General features: G+C 45.3%; 1 protein-coding gene across 5 annotated transcripts in view; it reads left to right on the forward strand.

Moving 5' to 3' along the window:
• The first annotated feature begins 5,829 nt into the window (after positions 1-5,829).
• FMN1 (formin 1) overlaps positions 5,830-14,798 on the forward strand; it is a 481,578-nt gene continuing 472,609 nt past the window's right edge. For 3 of the 5 annotated variants that reach the window (XM_070053344.1, XM_051822098.2, XM_051822104.2), the window contains exon 1: positions 5,946-6,499. The gene's annotated coding sequence lies outside the window, so the exon portion shown is untranslated. The other 2 variants (XM_051822097.2, XM_008269254.4) reach the window with 2 other exon arrangements.

Consider the following 14,798-nt stretch of genomic DNA (forward strand, 5'->3'; position numbering starts at 1 on the left):
AGATTCAAATTTTTTTGCTTTCTTTGTACAAGATTACAGTATAAATGCAATTATGGTTGTATCTAAGCAAGAGTAATTTCTCCATATGGTGCTTAAGGTGGCATACAAGCTATTTTAAAGACTTCAGTAGGCAAGTTAAAAAAAAAAAAAACTACAGTCTATAAAAATCGTACCAGCCTTTACAATGTTCACCTATACATCACAATGTTAGAAGAATATCTGCCATTTCAAATGTTCTTCAGAAGGAGTTGGGGATAAGTATACATAGATGATGCATTGGAAGAGAATGAGTCCCCTCAATCTGAAGAGGTATTGTTCTGGTGGTCTAAGGAAATATTTTCAATTGTTATTTTAAGTTCCAACTTCTCCATGGCGCAGTGTATCTCTTCCCAGTCTGTGAAGTCATGTTAAGCGACAACCTTGCAGCACAAAGCCTTGTTTTTCCTGGGTCTAAGACACCGGGGTATGTTGCAGAGATTGGCATCTTGCTGCCATTAAGCATTTTCAGGGAATTTGGGGAAGATGAACAGCTATTGATCAGTAGAACAGCATCTATATTCGGACAAATGTGACAGCAGGCAAGTTGCATTTATCCGGCATTGAGATGAAAAGCTGATTACACAGCAGAGGGCAAATGAGGTGGAAACATCTTGGAGATTAGGTTTGCTCTCAGTGTCCTACATTTCAGAGGGATGTGATCATTGGTTTCATGTTTACTGTTTCCAACTGATGGCCTTCCCTTCCCATAGGGATTGTTTGTCTTAAGATTAAAATAAATGGAAAATTTATCAGGGAGAATATTGTATGGATAAAGTTGGCTCAGCACAAAGGACATTAACATTACTGGTTCTGTGACAGGTGCTTTGAATAACTGTCATTCCCTATCAGTGCCAGAAGAAGAAACTGAGGTCCAGATTGGCTAGCATGGTTTGAACAAGGCCACATCACCAGCTGGTTGTGTGAAATGTTGACCCTTTCTGGAATTACCTGTTTTGCTGGCAATCCTTGGCATTCCTGTCAGAGCATAGTCCTCCTTGTGATCTTTTAGTTCATCTCCCTGAAAATGCTCACTGGGATGCATTTCCTAGCACTGCCCTCCTGGCATCTCTCAACATTCACTTCCAACACCTGTTCCCATTTCCAGTTGGCCTTTCTGACATCCATACACCAATTCCACAGATTCCCCTTCCCTGACACTAGCAGGTTGGTAAAAGATGCTTCTTGCTTCTATCTGGTGACATCGTGGGAAGGTAGGACCCTGACTCACAGATGATGTCATGTACCACCGCCCATCTCATTTCTTCTCATGGATTGAAATCCTTTCAAGTGGCGCCACCATGCTGTTTGTGTTCTTTTCTCTGCATCTTGTCTCTGTATTTGTTGTGGCCCCTTCCTCACTCTTCTCTGATTTTCTAGGTCACACAATGAAGTCACCTCCCCTTACTCAGAAAAGAACAATGATTCAACTAAACACAGATCACTTATAACACGTAAGGCGTTGGTGGGGTTAAAAGTTAAAGCAGACAATCCCATTGTTCGAGTTGCTTTGAATTCAGAGGAGGGAAACATGTCTGCAGTCCTTCATCAAAGACAGTGGGATAAGAGATGTACAGGGGCCGGCACTGTGGCGCAGTGGGTTAAAGCCCTGGCCTGAAGCACCAGCATCCAATATGGACGCTGGTTCGAGTCCTGGCTGCTCCTCTTCCGATCCAGCTCTCTGCTATGGCCTGGGAAAGCAGAAGATGGCCCAAGGCCTTGGGCCCCTGCACCCACGTGCGAGACCTGGAATAAGCTCCTGACTCCTGGCTTCAGATCAGTGCAGCTCCCGCTGTTGCGGCCATTTGGGGAGTGAACCAGCGGATGGAAGACTTCTCTCTCTGTCTGTACCTCTCTCTATAACTCTGTCTTTCAAATAAATAAAATAAATCTTTAAAAAAAAGAGAGAGAGAGATGTACAGTCAACACACTACAGAAGCACAGGACCAGGAACAAAGAAAGGCTTCATGGAGGAAACAGCATTTGAGCTGGAAACTAATGGTGGAAGGACCTTTTGATCTTGCTCTTTGAAAGGAAGCGCTTAGTGGTTGCCCTGTGACCTCAATGGGGTGAATTGACTGTGAAGGTCACAGTGGTAGGATTGAGAAACTTCAGATATGTTATATCCAAGTCCACAGCCTGGCTTAAGTTTCTATTTCTCCCCTTCTAGTAGGAAAGAGATAGTTTAAAGAGAAATTAAAGAGTCAGTGATCTTGCTGTTAGAGGTAACGATAGGAGCATGAGTATGGGTGTTGCAGACATTCAAACCCTCACCTCTCTCCTTTTTCCTTTCTTCTGCAGATCCCTCTGCAGCCCACAGCCAGCAGCAAGCCTCTTTGGGCAGTAAACTGCTGCAATTATTGGATGCACTTCACACTAACCAGTTCTCAGGCTTTATTACCTAGGAATCACCTGTAGTATTTTATTAAAACACAGATTCTGATACAATAGATATGGAGTGAACCTGAGAGGCTAGATTTCCCACAAGTAGGTGAGATCAGTCCTGCTAATCTGAAAACACATCAGAATGAATGTCACTAATTCATTTTAACAGAAGTGAGCTAAAAGGCAAAAAAGTCTGAGACTGTTTGAGAATGACATGAAATCTTTCCACTTGCCACTAGACATTTAAGAAGAGCAAATATAAATAGTATATTGGGTCCCAGGTAAGCAGGAACTATCACTTATATTTTCTTGGCTCCCTTTAGAAAGTAGTGCAAATTCACAATTCCATATTTTAAAATTCATAGGCATTGCATTATATATTCCAGAGAGGAATTCTTTCTATGGGGATTATTAGAGATAGCTTTTTTGCTTAGGAAGTTAGCATGGTGTACTACAAAAATGTGGATCTGTGGGTTAGATTAAGGCTTTTTCTTAAATGTGCAACCTCAAGTGAGTCAGTATTCTCCCTAGTCTCAGTTGTCTCATCTGTGAAGCGGGACAATACCTACTATGTGTATGGTTGTGAAGAATAGTAATTATGTTGATACAGTAATCTTTTTCAAGTCTGGTCCAGATTGGATGTCTTCAGCTGGGCTTTGCTTCATTGACTCAGGAAATGGGTTTTATTGAGCTGGAAATCCTCGCAGTATAGTAAAACATCTAACATATGTGAGATATCTAATCATTGTTATTAAACCAAGAAGGTAAGTGTCTATACCACTGGCTTGTTAATTAGTGTATACCTTTGTATTGATCTATAGCCTATAATTTATATTTTTTCTATATAAATAGGCTGCTTGTAAAATTTTCTTCTCTTTTCCCTTTAAACCACCCACTGTTACTTCTCATCACCACCTAGCTTTGAGTAAGTATGTATTTCTGGGTTTGATTAATGGTCAGAGTAGGATTTAGGAATTTCTTCAGAAACCTGCTAAAACAATGCAGGAATAAGACTGGGTTACACCCTCTTTCCTATCTAGGACTAAGCTCTCATGGTCAGGATATTATTTTGTTGGTATATTTTAAAATATTCCAACATCAATTAAAACCTAGTTAGGCTTAAGCCCTGAAAGATTTTACCTCTTTCTCACTGATACCAAATCCCAGCTCCTTTTTATTAGCAACTGCTGCTAACACATTTCAGAGGTGAGGCTTCACTTTTGGGAGTGTTTATGAGTAGTGTCAAGAAGTCAGGAGTGTGGAGACTGGATCCCACTAGGACATGTTTTCAGGTAAAAAGAAAAAACAGGTAAAAAGAAAAAACTTCAAAGAAACAAGAGTTGTGCAAATGCCCAGTCTTCTCTAGACTTACAATGATGAGTTTTGAACAAGAGAAATATTGACCAGAGGCTTTGATTTTGTGGGGGCTCTTCAAAACATTCATAGAAAATGATTATTATGAGGGGAAAACAAAACTATGTATGGATTTAAAACAGTTTACACCTAAAATAAACTTCTTTTTTAATTCCATTTTCCATGAACTTTTTAAAGTACTCTTGTTTGTGACCCAGAGACATTTACTCCAGCTCTGGGAGCCTAGGTTCCTTGTGTTTAAGCGAAATTCACAAAGGGTGGATATGAGGATTGATGGGGGGTAATGCATATGAAGTGTCCATCAGTGTTTGACTAATATTATTAAAAAAATAAATCAAGGCTTCCTAAAAGTATTCTTTGTAGGAAAAAAAACTTGTGAGGGGGGAAGTCGCTTTAAAATACTTTCGCAAATATTTCACTTTTTTTTTTTTGAAACAATCTATTTAGGATGATATATTTTGCTTTCACCATGGAGCCTATTTAAAGGCAAAGCCCTGGCCAGCGCCGCGGCTCACTTGCCTAATCCTCCACCTGCAATGCTGGCACCCTGGGTTCTAGTCCTGGTTGGGGCACCAGATTCTGTCCCGGTTGCTCCTCTTCCAGTCCAGCTCTCTGCTATGGCCCGGGAGTGCAGTGAAGGATGGCCTAAGTCCTTGGGCCCTGCACCTGCATGGGAGACCAGGAGGAAGCACCTGGCTCCTGGCTTCGGATCAGCATGGTGTGGCGGCCGCAGCGGCCATTGGGGGGTGAACCAATGGGAAAGGAAGACCTTTCTCTCTGTCTCTCTCACTGTCCACTCTGCCCGTAAAAAAAAAAAAAAAAAAAAAAAAAAAAAAAAAAAAAAAAAGAGAGAGAGAAAGAAAGAAAAAAAAAAAGGCAAAGCCCTTTCTTTCCTACCTGAAAGAAAAAACTCATTGTTACCCAAATCACATTCCAAATCTCAGTAAAGACTCAAAAGCATTTCATGAAACATTTGCAGGTTTACATTGTTTTGTCCCAAAGAAGTGTCTACTGGTTTATTTTGGCCTCAAGGCCTATACCCATTCATCAGCCCAGAAACAGTTTTCTGTAGCTTTTTTTAAAAAATAAATTTACTTTTCATTCCATTTTTCCAGGAACTTGAAATGTTTATTTTTGCCTTTTATTTGAAAGGCGGAATGCCAGAGCCAGGAGGGCTATGATCTTCAGCTATTGGGTTCATCTGCCAAACGCCAGATCCCGCAGACTGGGCCAGGGAGAAGCCGGAACCAGGAACTCGGTGGGTCTCCCATGGGGGCCGTCTTCTCCGGACTCCCGTATGGGAGTCGGAACACCCGCGCGGAGGCCTAGCCTAGCCACTGTGCCCCAGGAGATTGTCCAGCAGGCACGTCCACTGTCCCTTCCTGCACTGCCAGGCCCCTGCTTATTTTTTTTCTGCCTTTTAACGGGTTCACCTTTTAGTCTTCCTCGGGTTTAGCCGCCACCCAGCACACCGGGTTTATTCGGAGGGAGGTGGGAAAGCCTGCAGGCGACGCCAGGAAGGCAGGGCGAACGCGGGTGTGGGTTTACGTGTGGCTTCTGCTTCTGGTGCTTTCCTCCCTTGGCTCTCGGAGAGGGGACCACCGACCCCGCCACCGGAGGGGCGCAGCTTCGCCGGGTTTCCCCGAGTGGGAACCTCCGGAACCGCGCCTCCGCCATCCCTGCGACCCAGGGCCGAGCTTGCGTCCTTTGTGGTGTCCGGGTGCAGGCGAGTCGGGGACAAAGAGCCGGGGAATGGATTTTGCCCCAGCTGCCCACCTTCCACCAAGCCTAGCCACGACTGCCTCCAATCCGACAGCCTGGACCCTGAGGCGCTCCGTGACCGCACTGCGCCCCTGCCAGGCCCAGCCGGCTCGGTTACGGATTGGGCGCCGCCGCCTCCCGTCCCGCCTCCTTAATCCTTACGCGGCGCCGCTGCGCTTTCCCGTTGGTCTTCCGTTCTGCCGATCAGTCGATTGCTCACCTCCCCCAAACAGCTCGTCCGGCCGGCGCGTGCTAGGAAGGCGGGGCCTCTGACTAGGGGCGGGGCCTCGGCGGAGTTGGGCGCAGCGGCTGCTCGGGGCTCCGGCTCTGGACTGGCGCGCGGCATCCTAGCTGCAGCCGCTACGGCTGCCGCACCTGGTCAGGTAAAGAGAGCCTGGTCTTCCTTCTGGCCCTCTGCCCCGCCTCTTCTCCCCGACGGCAGGCTGCCTGTTCCGCCTCCCGGGCATCAGGGTTCTGGTCAAATCTGTTCCCCCCTTGCCGCTGCCTTACCTTCCTCGCCTGCTGCGTCCGTTCCTCCGGCTCCTCAGCCAAGCTGGGCCGACCCCGAGCTCCTCGCTGCGGAGCTCCCGTCGTGAACTCTCAGTTCCCATCCCTGTGGACCCACCCGTGCGGTCTCCTTCCCAGCAGGGGCACAGGGAAGGTGGAAAGGGTTGAGGGGCGGGAGAGAGAGGGGGGACGCCGCGCTCTGTTTCGAAAGCTGTGTGGCCCAGTGGGCTTGGATTCGGATCGGAAGCTTCTTCGTAATTATGATTGCAGGATGACCAGAAGGATAGCTGTTGCCGTCTGGGATTTGTTTCTGTAGGTGACATTCACCACCACCCTCCCCCCCTTTTCCTTGCATCGTTGTCATCGTCACCATCACCTCCACCACCACCAACAACTCTCTTCCTCCATCGGAGCTCTTCAGGTTCTGTACAGGCATGTAAGTGCTGACCTGCCCCCACCCACCACCGCCGGATAGCAAGCAGTGCCCTTGCCCCTTGTGGCCACAGCCGACCCCTCTGAACTCAAGGACGAGTAGCCCCGGGGCGGAGTGTGAAGGCAGAGCAGAGGTAGGGGGAGTGTCTTTAGCCCCGACTGCAGTCGAGTTTGGCAAAGAAAACCTTGTGTTTTCATCATCTGTATTTCTGCTTGCTGACTCTGGGGGAGTTGGGTGGGGGCACTCGCACCCTCCTGACAGAGTGAATGCAGAGTCCAGGGCCCGCTGTGCAGTCCTGTGCAGCGTGGAAGCTGCAGTCGTTAGAGGTCAGTGCCCAGACTCAGTTCTTTAAGAGAACTGGTCAGGCAGCAGAACATCTGAATGTCTTCCACAGTGACTCCAGTTGAACTAAAGCGTGTTCGCTATCCATGTTTGCATAGGGGGTATGTGTCATCGTGTGCTATGCCACCTTGGGGAATCTAAATCCCTAGGGGGGACAGTTATGTTTTATTGTCTTCACCAGGTAGCATCTCAGGGGTGTGTACCACTGAGATCCAACGGCCACTGCTCAGCTCTTTCTGGGGTTAACCACAAAATGTGGTGGGTCGCAGTCTGAAGTTCTTTTCAGGAGGGAAAATAGGCTAAGAACTGTGTACCAGATTCACTGTCACTGTGGAAGATGTTGGTTTGAAAGTATTTTGCAAGTTCTACTCCTTCTTGGTCAGAGGTCTCTAACCGTGAGTCTCCTTTCTGTGAGCTCTGCTGTAGTCCATAGTAGAAACAGCAAATAAATGCCTTTAGACAAACTGAAGAACAATGGCCTTACTGAGGGAGATAAGCTTGGGAGGTAGTATCTCATGATGGCTAAACTTGTAAACTTGTTAGACTACGTTCAAATCCTGGACCAGCCACTTCCTAGCTGAGTGATTTGAGCAAAGTGCTTACCTTCTTGAACTTTCTTTTCTCATTTGAAAAATAAAGGTAATATTATATGCCTCCTAGGAGAATTTATGAAGACCAAATGAAATAATATAGGTAAAGTGCTTAGTACTTCCTGGCATCCAATCAGTGGAGACTTAGGGGGAGCTGCTGTTAATAATAGCAGCCAACAACAGTAATGAAGACCAGTGTTCTGTCCCTAAAAAATTGTGCGTTCTTTCCCACTGTCATTCTCTTTGTTACGTCTCAAGCTAATGAGGGGTGCTCTTCCTCAGGTTCCTCACGGAGCTGCATCTTGGAGGGGTGTCGCTAGCGAAGCCACCTGTGTTTGGCCAGCCATTTCTCTTACCAGCCTGCACTAGTGCTTAACAAGCTCTCGGTTGAGATGCAGTACAGATGCAGCTTTGGAGAAGGTTCCTGGCTCTTGGGCCTGTCTTGGGCTGTTCCTTTCTCTCTGGCTGCTCAGTGTACTGGCTTGATAAATTGTGCCTTTGACAGAATCAGTAGTGAATGCATTGACTTCAGCCCAGGGGAAGCACAACTACTTTTCTGAAAATGCCCCCGGGAATAGAAGAAATTCTAACTTGCCATCATGGAAGAACTTGTATTTTACAGTATCTTGCTTTTTTAAAGATAATATATTTGGCCCTTCCCATGTAGAGAACAGCAAGAGATTTCTAACTATGGGGTTCAGCCTTCTTATTTAGAACAGGGGGGTTCACCGTTATATTTGATATGGGGAGACACTTTGACATTATGTTAATTGTGATCCTTTGTTTTATATGGGATAGAAATCCAGCAGGAAGAGTTCTAAGCAGACTGTGCACTTTTGACTCCTATAATTGCATCAGGCCCGTGGCCTACTATCTTGGTTAGAAAGCTGGTCTACCCTCAAGGGATCCTGAGATTCGAATGCTTTGAAGGTTTTTGAGTTTTTTTTTTTCCCATCTTTTGTGGTTCTACTCTTGTTTCTCTGTGTTGGCCTTTCCTATCACAGACCCAGTTCTTCTAGTAGCTTCGTAGACTCTGGACTCACATCCTCTGGTTCTGTGACACAAAGGAAGCATCCTTCTCCTTCAGCTCCAAAGTGGAAAATTTCCGGGAAGAACTGTCATGAACGAGGCCTCTGTCACAGGCATGACTTGCCTGGGCTAAATACTCTGCTCAAGGGAAAGTGGCTTCATAGGTCCTAGGATTGTCTGAGATGGGTCTTACAGCCTAGACTTTCTCCATTGGCAGTCTCAGAATTAGTGGAGCTGTCCCAAAGGAAGGGGAATGAGCAGACTGGAACTTCATGTGACGATCCTCAGCATCCTCCATGGAGCTGTGAGAAGTACTTCTCTCCTACCTCATTTGCTGGACCTCAAATTCCAGTTTTATGCCAAGACTTTGGACTTCTGCTTATCTTCCTAGGCTGTGGTGTGTTTGAGTTGATCTTGCCTTTAGTGGTTTTCTTATTAAAACTTTATTTGTGTGAGTGTGAAAACTCATCGATGTAGTGGATAGCATGTAGCCATTCTTCTGTTGGTAGTTGGATCATATTTGGGAATTATTCATAATCTCTGTGGGGACATAGTTTAAACAGCAGCCATTATTTTTAGATGTGCATGGTCTCTGTCTTAAAATCAGCTTACTTCTCAGCAGGCCCAAGCCTGTGTGTTGACAAAGTTACAGCCGTTAATCTGATTTGCTTGATCTTGCAGGGATGCTAAACCATAGGAATTGCATTCTCATGCAGCAAATATGAGCTTGCACCAACAGGCTCGACTTGTGAAGGAACTGAAACATCCCTGTGTTTAGTGTGTGTATGTGAAGTGCTGAGAAAGCAGTCATCTGTGTGCCCTGAAAATAATAATTACTAAAGTGGGAAGACATAAAAAAAAGCTACAAACCTCCTTACCTTGTCAACATAGAGACGCAAGGGTCTGGGAAATTGGCCATGCCTTCACTCAGGTTTCTCAGGTCCTCTGGGTAGAATAAAAAATGTCCAGAGTAATCTAGATTTCTATATTTATTTTGTCCTTGAACACATTCTCTGGTGCGAGAAGGGGGAGAGAGTTGGTTCTCTGGCCCTCTCATTTTCCTGAAATAACTAAGATCTCTGCAGGAACTAACTAGGTTTCTATTGTTAAACCAATGCACCTCTTACCTCCTCTCCTTGATCAAAACTGACTTTGGCGATCCATCTTGTTATTCCTTTTTCTCCTTTCTAAGGGGCCGTAGATTGTTAAGACTAACGCCTTTCAAAACAAACAGAAACCTTTTTCCCTTCTTTGTCTACCAGGGGAGAAGATATTGTGCAGGTTAGCAGGACTTTTTAACATTCCTGTTGGGCATCAGGATCTAGGCATTCACTGAGAGGTACAGACAGCCAGAGGGAAGGAACTGAGGCTGTGAAGGCAGGGCAGGAGACACCATTATGATGCTGCAGCAGCGAGGGTCCTGCTACCAACATCCTTGCCACAGGCTTCCGTGTCACAGCAGGAGCGCTCTGGTGCCTGTCCCTGTGGAAGAAGCACACGAACATGATGTGACAACTGCGCACAGCAGAGCAGTGCTGGTTAAACACCCTGTTAGCCGTGATTGCCTCTTTTACCCACATGGGTATCCGCAGCCACCCAGCCTCAGATGCCTTCTCCTGTGATGTCCTCTGTGAAATACAGAAAGAAGATTGCAGATGTTTCAGAGGGAAGGCAAAGCTGTCTGGTTGTTAGAAGCCCTCCCTGCGGACCCACATACTGGTAATTTTGGGGGACCATCAGGTTTCCCAAACCTTCATATTTGTGCAGATTAAGTCCATATGGAATTGTTGAATGAATGATGCTGTCTGTGGTTGAGAGAGAACCTTTCTGAGCAGCACATGGGTGATCATGTCTCCTGCTCCCCAAGAGCTCTTCCCTGGGGGCCCGGGCACTCTCTTCAAGGTCTCATTTCTTGAAGTATGGAAGAGCAGGTTTCCTGCTCTTTGATGGTATTAGGATGTTGGGCTAGGATGGAGCAATTATTTTGTAATAACTGCTATTTTGTGTTTAATGATCTTTCTCGTCTGTGAAAACTACAACGGGGCACATATTTTAAAGATTTATTTACTTATTTGAAAATCAGAGTTACACAGAAAGAGGCAGAGAGAGAGAGAGAGAGAGAGAGAGAGAGGTCTTCCATCTGCTGGTTCACTCTTCAATTGGCCACAATGGCCAGAGCTAAGTTGATCCGAATCCAGGAGTCAGGAGCTTCTTCCAGGTCTCCCACGTGGGTGCAGGGGCCCAAGGACTTGGGCCATCTTCTACTGCTTTCCCAGGCTATAGCAGATAAGTGGATTGGAAGTGGAGCATCTGGGACTTGAACTGGCGCCCATATGGGAATGCAGGCATGGCAGGTTGTGGTTTTACTGGCTATGCCACAGCGCCGGCCCCACAAATATTGTTAAAGTGTGTTTAGTCACCAAGAGGCAATAAATAAAACTTTGTCTCTCCTTCCCGGGGATGCACTGCTCTTTCCACCTAGTCCCTAAGAGTCTTAGCCCTGTGAATACTAATAAAGCTGATTTTCAGTTGTTATATCATGAAGTCCATGTAATCTGTTGTTCTATTCTGAGAAAAAAATGTCCTCACTGTCGATTCTAAGGACAAGTGGTGCACATGAATTGTATGTTCTTTCTGTGTCCATCATGGGCTTAATACTGGAGATTTAAAGTGCATCCTTAGGTTACAATCTGCTGGTACCTGTGTGTAGTATGTAAGTTGTGCAATACCTCTTGTGTAGATGGGAAAATCAGGACTTATGGAGCTCAATGTGCTTGCTTAAGGGTAGAGCTCCAAAGGGAATCTGGATAGAATTGCCCTACCTGCTGGGCTTGCATTCTGCTTTCTGGTAAGAAATTCTGCTTGCATTCTGTTTGCATTCTGCCCTGGTAAGCCCCAAAGAACATTCCTGGTTTTACTTTTTTTTAACTTTCAAAGTAGGATAAACCATAAATATACTTCAGTACTCTGAGTGTGGGTCTGGTGAAAAGTAAGAGTTGGCTTTTTTTAGGCATCAAAATTGTTATCCTTTCTCTTTATAGATGAAGGCAGCCACTTCAGGAAAAATTTAAAGCCTCGCTTATTATTTGGAAAGTTTTGCAAATCATTTTTTAAAAGCTGAAAAAACTGGATTTCTTCTGTGGAATTGGCATCAGTTTATGCTTTTTGCCAGTGTCCTTGTCTCCTTTTACCTCTGTTTCTTGTGTAGCATCCTCTACCTTCTACCTATGAGACTATAGCTGGGCTTTTGAATCCCCTGTTTCTTTTCCATCTACCCCACCCACCCAAATAAGTAGGAATAGAGTATATCACTCATAATAGGGGATCCTGTATTGTGTCGAGGTCACTTTCTGGTTTGTCTTAAGCTCATCCTAATTTTAACATATGCAACATAGGTTAATGCCTTGGTATCACAATGTCTTAAGGAAAATTGTAGCAGATTGATTAAAATAAAAGAAAACCAATTTTCCCCAAACAGGAGCCTATTATTTCTTACCCTCTAACTCTTGTTCCCATACATTCTCCAGGCAGGTGACAAGATATGTGTCGACTTGTACAGTGGACAAAACTAAGATGGAGAGAGAAAAAGTGACTGGCTCAAGGACACTCATCTTCTCAGCAGTGCAGCCAAGAATAGACCCAGGTCACCTGACTCCCTGGGCTTTGTCCATTAAGTCACTCAACTTGTCTTCAGGAAGTAATAGCCCTGCCAACTAGAAAAATTAAAAGGGTAGTCAACTCTCAGGTCCTGTTTTGGGGGCTTAGCTTCCCCCTCTGCCATCTTTGGTTACAATGTATCTGGAGCTGCCAAATTGTAGCATTATTAGCTAAATTCAGGAACTTAACCAATATAGAAATTATTAAGGAAAACAAAATTCTGAAATTATAGTCACGAATTGGACAGATGACAAAGCAAAATGCAAAGCTAGCTGAATGTTCCAAAGCAGTTGTATAGGGCAGTGCTTCTCTAACCATGCGTAAAAAACACATAGAGGAGAGGAGAAGGGGCATATTGCCTGCGATATGTTTAGAATTATGACATGGGCCCTCCAGAATAGCATTGGAAGTCAGCATCATGAATAGGAAAATAATTTTGAAAAGTGCTAAGCCAATTTTTTTTAAAGAGTGCTTTAATATTGCAGTCAGTGCAGAATATACAAATCCTATTGCTGGAAAAAGATGGAGTCAAATACACAGAGAAAGCAGAACTACTCTATTCTCACTTTGCTCCTTGTCTTTTCACTTCAAATAGGAATCTCCATCTTGTTTGAGATACGTAGCTCATCTGTTTTATTTATTTATTTGAAAGAGGGAGAGAGGGAGACAGAGAGTAAGAGAGAGCAAGAGTACTCTCATTTGCTGGTTCATTCGCCAAATGCCTGTGATAGCCTATGCCAAATGCTGAATTCAAGAGCTGGGAACTCCATCCATGTCTCCCACATGAATGGCAAGAACCCAATTACTTGAGTCACCATCAGAGTCCCAGGGTCTGCATTAGCATGAGGCTGGAGTCAGAAACTGAAGCTGCACTCCAATGTGGGATGCTGATATCTTTGCCACTAGGCTAAACACCTGTCCCATTGTTGTCATCGTCATCATCATCCTCTCTCTCAAAACACCATGTTCATTTATGTTTCAAGCTGTTTCTTTCTGGGAAGGTGGAAAGTTCAAATGCTCGTCCTTCTTAAGGTCACACCCCTCCCCAGAGTTAGTCAAGGCTCCAAGAGACTTACTTGGTGCCACAGCACTGGGAAATGGAACCCCCTTGGTCGTCTAGGCATCAGACCACACAGGTTCCACGGCAGTGCCGAGTGTTTCTGCTCATCTGGCTTTCTCAGTTGTGACCATCTTCAGCTGTGCCAAGGTCATGCTTGGTCCACGGGAATCTCTTGGTGCTGTTTCCTATGGTTCCTTCTGCCTAGATGTATCACAGATAATTGTAGCTCTTCTGGGGGCACTGCCAGTAATCAGGGCTTGGTTCCACCCTCTACCAGGATGCACATGTCTCTTCTTTCTCAACAGTCCAGAGGAGATAATTCTGCCATTACATTTCTGTACACTCCTTATATCTATCAATCCCATTCCAATTACATCCCCCAAGAAATTTTCCCATGCTCTTCTAAGAGTATAGGATTTTGGAAAAGAAAATCCAGAAATATTCACAGTCTATCTCTTTTTCTCCTTAACTCATATTCTTGTGATAAAAATGAGCACCAATTCTGATATCTGCCTTATTGAGGGTCAAACAAGAGTGGAAAATATGAGGAGAAACAAAAATAAACATAGGTTTATATCTCTGAACATTACTTGTGATTTTGGACATTTGTTTTGTTCACATCCATTTTCCTTTCCTTGTCCTTTGTCAGAACTAGTTACACTAGGTTGGAAATCTGAAATCTGACCCAAGCTGAGCCAGATGGATTATTTTCCCCAGCTAGAGTTTGGTATTGAAAGATTATGGAAATCAAGAGAGGTTAGATTTAAGCCATACACAGTAAGAGAAATGCCCTTGAGAGAAGGCCTACGAGGCTGTATTTCATTTTCCTTCCAATCTTTCTCTCATTTCCTGAATTTGCCATCAATAGGCTTCTCTTTTTGCATAAAGTAGCCAAAATCAGTTTCAGTTACTGACCACCAGAAGTAACGTAGGAATGGCCTCCAAGCGGCTGGTGTTTTGTTGCAGCAGATTAAGCTGCCACTTGTGATGCTGGCATCCCTTATGAGCACTGCTTCACGTCCCAGATGCTCCATTTCTGGTACCGCTCCTTGCTCCTGTGCCTAGGAAAGCGGCAAAGGATTGCCCAAGTATCTGGGCCCCTGCCACCCACGTGGAGACCCAGATGGAGGCTTTTGCCTGGCCCAACCTGGCTGTTGCAGTCATCTGGGGGAGTAAAGCACGGATGGTCAAGAGAAAGCTGAAACTCGATAGTTGAAGAGGTATTAAGACAGAAGTATGGCCGGCGCCGTGGCTCAATAGGCTAATCCTCCGCCTTGCGGTGCCGGCACACCGGGTTCTAGTCCCGGTCGGGGCGCCGGATTCTGCCCTGGTTGCCCCTCTTCCAGGTCAGCTCTCTGCTGTGGCCAGGGAGTGCAGTGAAGGATGGCCCAAGTGCCTGGGCCCTGCACCCTGTGGGAGACCAGGAGAAGCACCTGGCTCCTGCCATTGGATTAGCGCAGTGCGCCGGCCGCAGCGGCCATTGGAGGGTGAACCAACGGCAAAAGGAAGACCTTTCTCTCTGTCTCTCTCTCTCTCACTGTCCACTCTGCCTGTCAAAAAAAAAAAAAAAAAAGACAGAAGTATTTAAGTATGTAAGATGTATTCATTTAACAATTTAAAATGA

This window comes from Oryctolagus cuniculus, chromosome 12 (assembly GCF_964237555.1).
Source record: "Oryctolagus cuniculus chromosome 12, mOryCun1.1, whole genome shotgun sequence".
Lineage (NCBI taxonomy): Eukaryota > Metazoa > Chordata > Mammalia > Lagomorpha > Leporidae > Oryctolagus > Oryctolagus cuniculus.